The following is a 12,581-nucleotide window of genomic DNA, read 5'->3' as shown; positions in this document are numbered from 1 at the left end:
AAGTTGCATCTTTTTTTCCCCCCCCCCCAGCCACAAAACAAACAAACCAAACCCCCCAAACCAAAGCAGTGTTTATTTTGGCAAAGATGGTATGGACAGAAGTACTTGTAGTGAAGAGGCTGTGGTGAGTTAAGGCAATACTTCCATGATAGTTGAGGTCTGAGTAAAGACTGCAGGATCTGGGCACGATCTGCTCAGCCTCCTCTTTGTGGCAGCACGATGTGGGAGTTTGTGGAAATTGAGGATTTGGGGCCAGACTGTTGTCTTTTGGCGATACCACAGAATCTAACTGGATTTCACTGATAAAGAGAGGACTATCTGTGGCTCTTTTGTTGCAAGTGAATGTACACATACAATCTGCAAATTCAACTTTCAGTGTCAGTCTGAATCCCTCCCTCCCAGAATGGGGTTCTGATCAATAGGCAGAATATTGCCTTTGAAATTACTGGTGTTAGTCATAGAACCCTACTGATGGCATAGGAGGGAGAACAGTGTTTGCCCACATGCAGGATAATGTCTGGGGGTTGCTTGGAAACATGTCAGTGGGCACAGCTTTTAACTCCATCAAGTGTCTGCATAAATTCTGAGGGTCGCCCATCATCTTTACTGTTAAAACAAGGCCCTTCCATCCACCATTCTTCCACGGAGCCCCATCCCTGCCCTGCACTGGGCCTGCACATCCCTATCATGGCTCTTCAGGTTGGTGGGGTGGCTCAGGTGCTCCTCTCTCCATGGACAGCTGAGCTTGGAGCTGTGCTCCAGAGCACTCAGAAGGCGGTTTGGGACATTAACTTGAGCTTAGGGGGTCTAATGAATGACACGGGGTTACTGTCCTGACAGGGCACCAGCCCAGGCCCAGCAGTCACCAAGCAGCTCCTGAACAGGTTCCTGTCATTCCAGTGTTTTTGTGGGTGCCGTTGCTGTTCAGAGGATGCTCTTGGCAATTTTCAGTTTTGGTGGGTGTGGCAAGAACAATCTAGAAGTATTTTTTCTAGAAGTTCCCAAGTGAGAAAAAGGAGCAATTGGAGCAGGATGTGCAATGAGGAGCCTTGGTCAGAGATGGACCTGTGTAATCATTGTTTGAATGAAGCTCTGGGCTGCCAATTTAGTTACCCATTTGTGTTCTCCCTCTATGTGCTGCTGGACACCCCTGCCCTGCTGCCCTGGCATGCCCCTCTCCCGAGGGTTTATCCTGGAGAGGATGTGCATGGACCAGGGCTGTGCCACGTGAAATGGGGGGAAGTGATTCCTTGTCACTTGATCTGCTGCCTGGCAGAACTGATTTGCTGTAGTTGTGCCTGCAGAGAGCTGGCATCATGTGGAGGCATTTATCACTGGAGATATGCTGATAGCAAACCTTCAAAAAAATCATGGGCTAGCAGTCAATGTGCCCTTTGTTTATAAGGAGTCTTTTACATTTAGGTATTTTCCTTCACTTCTGCATCCCTATTTCTTAGAAAATTACCATGGACCACTGACCTCTGCTTTTGTGCTCTTAGAAATCCTCCCTCTCTGTTTTATTTGTCCTCTGGCTTTTTTTTTTTTTTCCCCTCTCACTAGTTTTTTTTAAATGCAATTTGGTTTTCTTTTTTCATGCTTTGCGAAGGTTTGTTTTACCCTTCCTCACTCATGCTAGCCCAGCTTACACATCAGTCCTCTTTTCGCCTCGAGTTGTTGCTACTACTGATGGGGTTCCTTTATTGCTACATCTTCCGTGTGTTTTCTCCCTTCTTTCCTAAACTTTCTTGTTTGTCTGTCTCATATTTATCTTCTTCCTGTATCCTGGTAAAACGTAGTAGAGGTGCCACTTACTGTCCTCTCTAATCCGTTCCCACTGCATCCTCTCATGACTTTTGAGGGATTTTTAGCTGAAAACACAAATCAGGCTTCTCTTCAAAGCTGGACAGCAGAAAGGGGGATTTTTTTTTTGATTTCATTAAAAAAAAAAAAAAAAAAAAAAAAGAGAGAGACAATTTCTTGAATGAAGGAAGAAGAAAACCTGGCAGGGCAAAAGGCAGCTCCTGGTGCGAACTCACACCAGGGAGGCAGAGACATGAAACCTTTCCCTGCTGGTACCTGTTCCCCCTGCTCACATGGAGGAGACAGAGGGCCCAGGATATTTCAGAGTGAAAACTGTCCTACCAGTTTTCACTCTGTCCTACCACATTATCTTCGTGGGTTTATATCAGCTGAAAATCATGTCTCAGAGCTTTATCTGATTTGACTTTTTTGTGGGAAGAAGTGTTCACACAGGCCTATGGTGATGCTGTCAGAATTATTTGAAGCATACATTGTTTTCTAGATATCTCAATGCCAGTAAGAATGTGAAATAGCTGAAATTATCAAAATATTGACATAAAACCCTACACAAAGTGTGACACTGTTGTTTGTGAGTGGCATGGCTTGGGTTTTCCTGCTGCTGTCACCAACCACTGCCATCAGAGCCCTGCATGAAACCAGGCACAGGAAGGGGGAATTCCCCTATTTCTTTGCAATGGAAAAAAAAAAAGGAAAACAAAACAAAAGAGCTAATTTCCTGACTGCAGGAAAAGAACTGCTGGGGTAGAAGGTTACCAAGGCCTCTGGCTCCTTGTGTGGAGCTGAAGAGAGTATTCAGAGAGTTCAAACACAAGTAGGAGATCTCTGAGCACAGGAAACAACGCAGTGCAGGGTGACAGAATTCAGCGCAGAGCAGGAGGGCATTACCCCATGTGCATCCATCCCGGCAGGAGAGGGATCCCACAAATCCTTATCGTTATAAGCTCTTGCTTATTTGGGAAGTGTCAGGAATGGCAGTGTAATTTTCCCCTCAGCTGTCGGGATCTCGGGGTGTGTATCTGATCAGATGGCACCTTCCAGGAGCGTGAGCGGTCTGTGACAAAGTCTCTGTGCACAGCCTGGCAGAATGGCGTCACTTTGGTATAAATAAAGGGTATTTAACATCTTTGTTGGGTAACAAAATCTGTGTTACGGCTGCTGCTGTGGGACATGAAGAACTGCGCCTGTGTTCTGGTGTAACAGTTGTGGATTGACATCAGGATAATAAAGGCACCCATTCCTGGGGCTTCCTCCTGGAGATCCACAAGGATCTCTGATGTACTTCCAGTTCAGTAGTAGGAAATACTGGAAGTATGCAAGCTGTAGGGGAAACCAGGTGCCTTGCATTTGACGTTTTCCTCCCTCTGACAACCCAGATATTACCTTGGTGTTCTCCTTGACAGTGAGCCCTCACAGTTCCCTTTTGCATGGGAAGTCAGGCGGTTTCTGAGCAGTGCCTGCATATTCCACACTAAAAGGGCAGCTGAAAAGGCAGCCTTGGCTGCAGCTGCTACCTGGAAATCCAGAGGCCGTTGTTTTCCTTATTTCATCTGTTGCTAGTCAGCTGGAAAGCACAGTGACCTATGAGTAATGTGGTCATCGCCAGCTCATGCTGATAAAACCTTTACACTGCTGCCTCTTGCCATCTCTCCTTCTCTATCTCTCTGAGATGTTCTGATCCAATCTTGACTTCCTTTGAGGTAGGACATTCTGTCTTAATGCCCTAACCCCCTTGGAGAGTCAGAGAGAAATGATTTTGAGATTTTTTTTTTGTTGTGTTTTTGCCTGGTAGACTTGTCTGCAGGGCTTTTATACCAGAAAGGATGTGACTCTGTGGCCATAACCCCAGAGCCCTTTAGGACACTGCTCCTCTCAATTAGTTGCTGCTACTAAAGGTGTAGCAGAGGAATTTCCAAATCCCAGGATATCAGTTTGGCCCCATGGGCAGCAAACCACCAGGTGTAGCTTCCTGGAGTTGGGAGGTAGCAAATCTCAGTTGGTTTTTGCTCTCTCCACCTTCTGGGCAGTCACCTGGCATGTTTGTAATTTTTGTTTGCACCACTAATGAATTTTTCTTGCTTACTCCCTACAGATCAGCATGCTGGATTTTATGGAGCATTTCTAAAGCTGAGGGAAAACTGTCTGGGAATTTCTAGGTAATTGCCATTTATTCTGCTTCTTTCATGGGCTGCTCTGGATGTTGTGACCTTTTCCTTGATTTCAGGCTGCAGGCTTCTCTCCTAATCCTCTAAATTGGCCACCTCATGATTACATCTTTGTCCTGAGTTGCATCTTTGAATGCAAAGTGAAGGATGTTCTGGCTGCCCACTCGATATCCAGGTCTCCTGTCCCACCAGCAGAGTTTGACCAGAAACCTGCAGACTCCAAGTTCCTATCTGAGGGGATTTGCTTGCACTTCCTAAGGATATACATGGTTGAACACTTGCTGGGTAAAGAACTGTTTCTGTCTGTGTGATCCTGCCTTACCTGTGCTTAGCGTTGGAACTCAACTTTCTTGTCCTGACAGAAGCACTGTCACTTTCTGACCACACAGAGTCCTCACCTATTTATCACCTTTTTAAGGGGCTAAGATTTATCGTGGATTTTTGTGGTAGGTTCTAAACTGTTTCATATTTACATCATCTTCATTTCTTTGGGAGACTCCAAGTGAGACAGTGTTACAGTGGGGACCTACAAAAGAGCATGGGGTGTGATGGTTTGAGGGCCACCACACCATGGTCACACCAAGCCCCAGCCCTGGCAGTAGCTTTGTGCCCTGCCTGACAAGGTTGTTGAAGACCCAGATAAAAGCAGAGTGTTTTTCAGGCTGGCACTGGTCCATCCTCGTTATGATAATGTGGGTATTGTGAGTTCCTTGGGGCAGGGACTATGGTTTTCCGTATGTCTTGAGTTGCTCCAAGATTGTGGCTGGCATTCTGTGAACTAAAGCTAATAAATCAAAGCCAGTTTTTCCTCATGCGCTTCAAAACCTACTCCATTTTGGAATGAGAAAACCACGTACAGCTCACTGCAGGCTTTGTCAAATTATTCCTCCCCTTCACACTTGGACTCTTCTTCATTTTCCACACACTTAATACTCACCCAGCTCCTTTCTGTAACTGGCAGCTGATCCAATTACACACTAGAGGTAGAAATACTGAAGTCTTACAGTTCAAATGTGGAATGATATGCATAGTCACTTTGTCACTCAATTCCTTTAAAAAAAAAAGGAAAGGAAAGAAAACTCAGACTAGCTGGCCATAATTAAGGGCAGAAAATAGAGCCCACGGTTAATATGCCCCTGGTTTGCCAATACTGGGATGTCACAAGTACCAATCAGGAAGCCAGAGCCATGTGGCTTCCCAGATAAAAACGCTGGCTTTTTACTTCTGGGGCTACAGTTCAAATCCAGCTTAAGGTTCTAAATGAGATGAGACCCTTAACCTATGCCAAAACTGGGGATCCCTCCAGGTCACAGCTGAGGTTATTGGCAGGTCACTGTGATTGAGCCTGTGTTCTGTTGCCTTCAGCACACGTAATGGCATAAATAAAGGGACTGAGGTCCAAGCCCTGCCACAATGCCAAGAAGCCTGCAGTATTAGAGATGATAATGAAGGCCTGGTAATAACGACCCACTTTGAGTTAAAGTTAGGATGAGCGGAACAGGTACCCCTTGGACTGCTGTGTGTGTGATGTATGCCTGCTTCTAGAACTGCATTTTTGGAGAATTCTGGTTCAGATTCTCAGCTGGATTTTTGTTCAGACAGCATTTTGCATTCAGCTTGTAAAACTGCATAGCAGTACCAAAAACATAGGAACCTTCAAAGCCTCCAAGCTCCTCCAGCTCCCACCAGAGAGCCAGAGATGAGAATCCCACATGACAAAAAACAAGCAATAATTAAAAATCCCTATTTTGCCCAAAGAATTCCTTTGTTCGAGGTATGTAAATGTCTTCGCCTGCTTGTAAGTTATTTCATTTTTGATAGTTCCTTAGCTCAGTAATGTGAGCTTGGGAATAGAGGAGTCTGAAAGGAGTGTTACTCTGAAACAAAACACCTGTCTTTCAGTCAAGACTAAATTGACAAGCAACAATTTAGTTGTCTAAACTCAGAGCTTTCAGGATTTCAGACTACATAAATGTCAAGATGCCTAGGTAGGGCTCAAAGGTGAGCGACAGTGTAGGCAAATATACATTGGAACTTCAATTATCCAACCCTTGATCACTCTCAGTTACCTGAAGTTTAAACACGTCTGCCTTCATTCGGGGTTTCTACATTTTTCTGTAACAGCCCTTTGTACTGAGTCACCTGTCTTTGCCCAGCGGAGTCTGTAAAGTTTTAAGAGCTCGTCTCCTGAGGAGCTTGGTGTGTCTGCCAGATCCCAACCCCTCTCTGGTGGAGCCTGTAATTATTCCTTCATGTTACCTGGTGCATTTGGATAGAAGTGTTAAAATCAATAAATTAGTGTTTTCAGCTCTGTTGTCGCAGCCACATTCTGCTCTTCCATAGGCTTGGTGTCACTGAGGCATCTTCCTCCTGACACAGAGTGTACCTGCATGGAAATGCATTGGAACCTGGACTGGAATTCTTTAATGATTCCCTCTAGGGAGATTGTGTTCTCTCATGAGCAGTCAGAGGATGGGATGGACTTGGCTAGTTAGCCGTAGTCACCATTATTGCACCAAATTCTTCCCTTCATTCCTCTCCTGTGAAATCTTTGGCATTGACTGACATCCAAGAGCCAAATATGCCTTTATTTCCACAATTTAGAAGCTTATAAAGCTGCTGAGATCCCAATCGAGACCCTCAGAGAAATTTTGCTTTACATTTTCCTGAGTTTAATGCTTTTTCTCAAGATATCCCAGTTACTTTTGAGGGGTTTTTTGTGATTTAAGAGGTAGCAGTTCTCACTGGCAGGTCCCTGCACCAACTACAAAATTAAAAAGTTTTGACCTAGCAGGAAAGTATGTGAGACCTCCTTACCTCCTTTTGCATCTTTATGTTTTCCAGCCTCATTTCCCCCCCCCGCCCTTCTTGCCTTACATTTGCCACTTTTAGTTTCTCCCAGTGCTTCCTAACATCATCTGTTCTCTCTGAGGGCTGAAGGGAGTCCCTCTCCTTTTCCCCTTGCTCTCCAGCAAGCGTTTTCCTCTTTATCCTTTGGGGGAGGCATCTAAACCAGAGTAAGGAGAGGAGATTTTTGTTTCATCCCCAAAGAGAATCTGAATAGGCCAGTGTGCTGGGCAGACCCTTCTGGGAAACAAGGGGTGGAATGCACTAATCTGGGCTGGGGCCCCTTTCCAGAGACACCTTCCATAGTGGCACTGGGGGATAAAAGCTGCTGTGCAAGTGCTGCCTCCTCTGCAGTGTGGGATTTTTGGGTAGGATGAGCCCCTGGAACAATAAACCAGCGCCCTTGAGGAAGAAAAAGGGGATTTCAGGCCAGGTCAGGCAATGTCTGCCTTCCCTTTAGCTGAAGGCAAAGAGCTTGATCCCAGCAGAACAAATGGCATAAGGCATGGAGGATCCAGCGCTGCACAGGAAAGTAAAATCCTGTTCTCCGTTGAAAGCAGAGTTGCACAACTGAATCAAAAGGCAAAATGCAATCCAGTCATCTGTTGCTGTGGGAGTGGGAAGAAAACAAAATTAAATGGGGATATTAAATTGTAAATTTTGTGGGTAGAGAGAAATCTCATTCACCTGGCAGCAAACTAATACTGCCAAGAAAATACAGTAACACAGGAAGAGCAGAGAGTGCCCATTTCAATGTTTAGGAAGTTCTGGTGTCTTAGGTGTTTCATGGCCATCAAAAATTGAAATAAATGAAAGTTGCGCTTTAATTGAATTGCACAATGACATCAATTTAAACATTAGTAAACAGATGCAATTCTGTGCAATGCTTTAAATTGTGTTTTCTCACATATGCATTTAATTTAAATTTATTGAGATGGTTATTTATGTTAATAAAATAATTAAAAGCAGTTATTTAAGACTAACTATGAAATAGCTGTGTAACTACCTATATTAATAAGACAGTTAGTTAAGGGATAATGTCTGTTGCTTTATGGTGTAATTGCAATAAACAGCTGCTGAGTTTGATTAAGAGCTGAAGTAGAGCTAAAGTGTTTGAGCAATCTCAAAAGCTATTTGTTGTAAGTGTACTACAAAGCAGTAGCGATTATTCCTATTATACAAAAAGCCATACCATAAACATTAAAATATAGCACATAAGTAAGATGGTTTTTTCTTGGGCTGTTCCAGCATGTCCATGGGAATGATGGGGCTGGAGAAGGAGAGCTTGGCTTTAGTGGAGAAGAGGCTTGAGAAGGGCAATGATTTTGTCAAACAGCTTTGCTCATATCCAGATTCACGCTGTGTGAGAAAACCGGGGAGGACATGGTCTGTGCCTGTGAGCTGTGCTTTTTCAGGGGCGCCATCTTAGGAAAATCTCTGGCTGGATCCCTTTCAAATTTTGTAGAAAAATTTCAACTGTGGTTTCTGGTCTGATGTAGGAATTTCTTCAGCTTTTTGTTGGAGTATAAATTGGGAGAGTTGAGCATATAGTAAAAACCCTTCTGTAAGTTTGACCATGAAATGGCCACTGCCACTCCATAACTCCATCACTGACACACGGAGCAGCCACTTCCCAGTCCCCAGGAATACCCTGCTTTATGGCACTGACACGTACCTAAACCACAGACCAGTAATTTCAGTGGGATCAAGGAAGCAAATATTGTCATTGTTATTTACAAACTCCGTGTTCTTCTGCTTCTGGTTTCGTACGTAAGACATTTGCCCTCAAAATTTCTGCCATGTTAGTGTCTCACAAATTTCCTAGCAAGTCAGGAAAAGAGGGGCTTAATTACTTAAAAGCTCTTTTATTTCACCTTTGAGAGCACCTCTGAATGGTGAACTCTGATGCTTTGATTGAGGCACAAATGGACGGGGTGATCCTTGGCCTTCTGCTGCTCCGCATTCCCGTACCTCACGCAGGGACTGGAAGGAGACAGATCTTGCATATTTATGGCTTTGTAGTGAACTAAGCTGGACAAGTCCTCGAACAAGAGTTTGTGGGGTTGGGGGTAAGAATGTGTCCTGGATGTCCTGCTTCAGGCCCTGATCTCCTTCTGACATTGCTGGGAATCAGGGAGGTTCTCACTTTCATCCAGACCCAGACATCCTTGGGAAAGGCAGGGGGGTCCATCACTGCTGTAAACCAAGCTCGGGGAATATCCAGGTCCGTGTGATCAAAACCCACCAGTTCATTTGCGTCAGGGCTGAAGGGTTTTTGCATACAGATGGTAGAAGTTCAAAAGGGAAGAAAAGAAGGTGTCAGCAGCACAGTTACACTGGTTTCTTACTCTTACCCGGCCTATCCTGGAAGAGATAAGGTATCTCTGACCAACCAGTTGTGCGTGAGGGTTTAAAAAAGCCAACAGGAAGAGGTGGCTTGGCAAAGTCCAATGCACAGCGATGAATCCAAGTGCCAATTCATCACTAATCTTGTGTGGAATGGTTTTGCTCCTGGTTTATTGAGGAGGCTGAGGTGTCTGGGCACTGAAGGGTGTGTGTGTGCTTTGCAGGCAGGCCAGGCAGAGTCACTGCTGGGAGAGCACTGCTGCCACCAGGATCTTCCCAAATAACGCCTGTCGGGGCCTGGGATGAGCGCGGGACCCGCATGGCTGCGGCGGCTCCTTCCTCGGGAGAAGCTTAGGCAATGGCAGAAAAGCCCACCCAGTGTACTTGCCTTGTTAAGCTGCTGGGGCTTGCAGGCCTTCCTAACTCTGCCCTGGGGAAAAACTGTGTAACAATGGATAAAAGACTTGGGCCTCCCAGCTTAGTTACAAAGGATTCTCTTCACTCATCCTCTTAGTGAGAAATCCAGTTGAATGCTTTTTGAAATCTTTCAAATATTAAAAATAAAATAAATCTTCTTATTCTGTTCCCTGGCAAGATTCTTGACTGCAGTGCCATGTTGTCACACACTTCAGGGCCTTTAAAATGTCGAAAGGACCCCCCTCAGTGATGTGGCTGTAGCCAGGTATGCAGAGAAAAGGTTATTCAATTCTTTGTGTGCCTTCAGAAAGCTGAAGGAAAAAAACCCAGTGAGCCCTGAGAGGGGGAAGATGTAGTGGGTATTAAAATAATTGGGTGTCAGGCTGCAGAAGGCTCACTGCTGCTACCCGGCTTGGTTGGGATCTGCTTTGGAAAAGACCTGGTTTGTGTTTATTTGTTTCAGGCAGAGAGAGGGAACTGTTGCTGCTTCACCTGGGCAGGGGAATCACTGCAGTTTGTTGCTCTGAGCAGTTACTGCAGAAAATGCTTCTCAAATCAGTTGTGAAAAGAACCACACGCTCTTTTCAGCTGCCTGAGAAACTGGTTTGCCTTCCACTTCCTTCTCTCTTGAAGTGTTACCTGCTCCCTTCCCTTAGTGCCAGTGTCAGCCTAGAGATGCTCCATTCCCTCTTGGCACGGGCTTTTCAGCACAGAGGGGATGTGATATTCACTGCACACTGAGGTCACTTAAAACCTGGAAGAGTTGGGAAAACGAAAGCTGTCCATGTGTGCCCTCATCGAGGGAACCATCAAGTGACTCTGCTACTTGTGATCTTAGAAGTCAGTTTTCCTTGCACAGAAATCTTTGCCCACGCACATTGTTGTCATCGCTCTGTAAAGACAATTTCTTTATGGGAATCTCTTGCAAGAAGTAGAGGTTTGTTCTCTCTGCCTTGCTGTCTCCTTCCCTTCACAAAGAGTTGTTGAATATTCAGCATCCCCTGATTTTAAACTCTTTCTTTATAGTCTTTGGTGCTTCTCAGTCATTTCTGAGACCACGCTGGTGTGCTCCTCTACCACCTCGAGTTAGAGCACATGGGAACCTGATTTTCTTAAAGGGAGGGATTTTTGGCTAAAGTTTTGTTTAGATTCATGTAAAAAATATCCACTTGCTTGTTAGGTATTGGTTGGGGTTTTTTTTTTGTTTTGGGTTTGGGGTTTTTTGACATCTGGCTGTCTCTGGATTTAGCTTTGGTTCATTAGTTAAGGACATAAACAGCAACATTTCTTCTTATTCACACTATTAGAGTGTATTCCAAGCCCATACATATCCTGCAGCTTGTTAAATAATTCTTTATGCTTTAAAAAATTCCCATTAATCTCTGACCAAGAAGAGCAATAATAAGTTAGTTAGTCATCATATATAAAAATCTGAATCATTTTTACAAGTATCTTTAATGGCTTCCTTTAATTACGTGTCTTCATAAAAACACTGCCCCTCTCGAACACAGCATCCTTTCATTCTTTGAGATGATCTAATTCCTGGAACAACGGAAATTAAGGCACTGATGCTTTATTTGGGCAAATTAACAGAAAAAACCACTTGCACAGCTCAAGCAGAAGGTACAGGAATCACGTACCTTGTCAGCTACCTTGGTATTAGTAGCAAAATTTTCCAAGCCAGCCCAGCAGACTGCTGGGATCAGTGTTACCCTGACAGCAAAGTGCTCCATGTGGACTGGGATGGGATGGGATTTTAGCAGCAACCCAGGGGAAGGTGAGATGCCTTCCCTGCTGCTCCTGGCCTTGCCCCACATGTCCCTGGCTCGGCTTCTGTGGTGGTCCCGTGGTCACCAGGGGTAGGAATGCCCTTCCTGTTGCCCCACTCCAAGGAGTATGATGATTCCGTGTGCTCAGCAGCACTGAGGGGTGTTTTTAGGGTGGTCAGGTGAAGTTGTACCCTGCTCGTTCGCTGATCAAATGCAGATCTTCAAGTGGGCAAAGACCTTTCCACCAGGGCCGGGTGGGCAGGCCCAGCCCTTTCAGGGGCAGCTCAGGCTGCTGGGGGATTAACGCGGCTGGAAAGCCACAGCCGGGATCGTTGCATCACGCGCTCCTTTCTCCTTGCCCTTTGTTAATCTGAGTTTGCCACCTTAAACCCCCAGTCAAAGGCAACATTCACTGCCCTGCCACCAGAGCTGCGCTGGACAATGTTTTCAAGCCTCTTTCAAAAGGCATCTCCTCTGTGTTCATCCGTCTTCCTCTGAAGGCACCAGAGGCTCTGAGTAAGGGATAAAAAGGTCAGATGTAAAACAGAGGCTGCCTCTAACCCTTCATGGCCTCTTTAAACCCTTCCATAGTCCATAGGCTGAGAAACACTGAAAAAGGAAGGATGGTACTGAAGCCTCTTCCTCCCCTGTTTTATTTCAGGTCAGGTAACCTTGCTCGCTCTTGTGGAAAGCCTGAGGAGCTCCAGGAGGGATTTAAGGAAGAGATCTTCCTCTCCTGTTCAGGTGAATAGTCATGAATTAGACTCTTGGGAGACTAAAGCAGTATAAATACATAAGGAAATCTTTTGATTACACGTAGTGTTAAAAATGCTAAAAATAATTCTACTACAGTTAGTGTTGAATTTTTATGTATTTACTTATTTATCTTAATTTATGCTATTTTTTTCTCCCTTCCCTGGGAAGTGAAGACTATCAACAGATAAGGGAGAGAATTTTGTGTTTTTGTATGCAGTATGAGTCCAGTACTTGGCCAAGACCCAGATCTATTGTGGCAAGAAAGTAATAGATGAACTAACTAGGGACTCAGACTCTCTGGCCAGCGTCCAAGAAACATTAAAAAATTGTAGTACTGCACATAACAAGTAGGAAGTTGCATGCAAATGTTGATGTCTTATTGAAAACTGTTAAGTTATTAATATGTTGGGTTTATAGACGTGCATTTGGATTTTAAAACCTGCCGCCAAAGTTCTTGCCCTGA

The 12,581-nt window shown here is 44.8% G+C and overlaps 1 long non-coding RNA gene across 1 annotated transcript in view; it reads left to right on the top strand.

The window, feature by feature from the left end:
• The window catches only part of LOC108449364, a 174,019-nt gene that overhangs the window by 115,988 nt on the left and 45,450 nt on the right, over positions 1-12,581 (top strand). Inside the window, exon 3 of the long non-coding RNA XR_001865529.1 lies at positions 3,911-3,974. This is a non-coding gene — a long non-coding RNA (uncharacterized LOC108449364). The remainder of the gene's footprint in view (positions 1-3,910; positions 3,975-12,581) is intronic.

The sequence above is a fragment of the Corvus brachyrhynchos genome, unplaced genomic scaffold (genome assembly GCF_000691975.1).
Source record: "Corvus brachyrhynchos isolate BGI_N302 unplaced genomic scaffold, ASM69197v1 scaffold69, whole genome shotgun sequence".
Taxonomy (NCBI): Eukaryota; Metazoa; Chordata; class Aves; order Passeriformes; family Corvidae; genus Corvus; species Corvus brachyrhynchos.
This window is presented reverse-complemented; position numbering and strand designations above follow the sequence as displayed.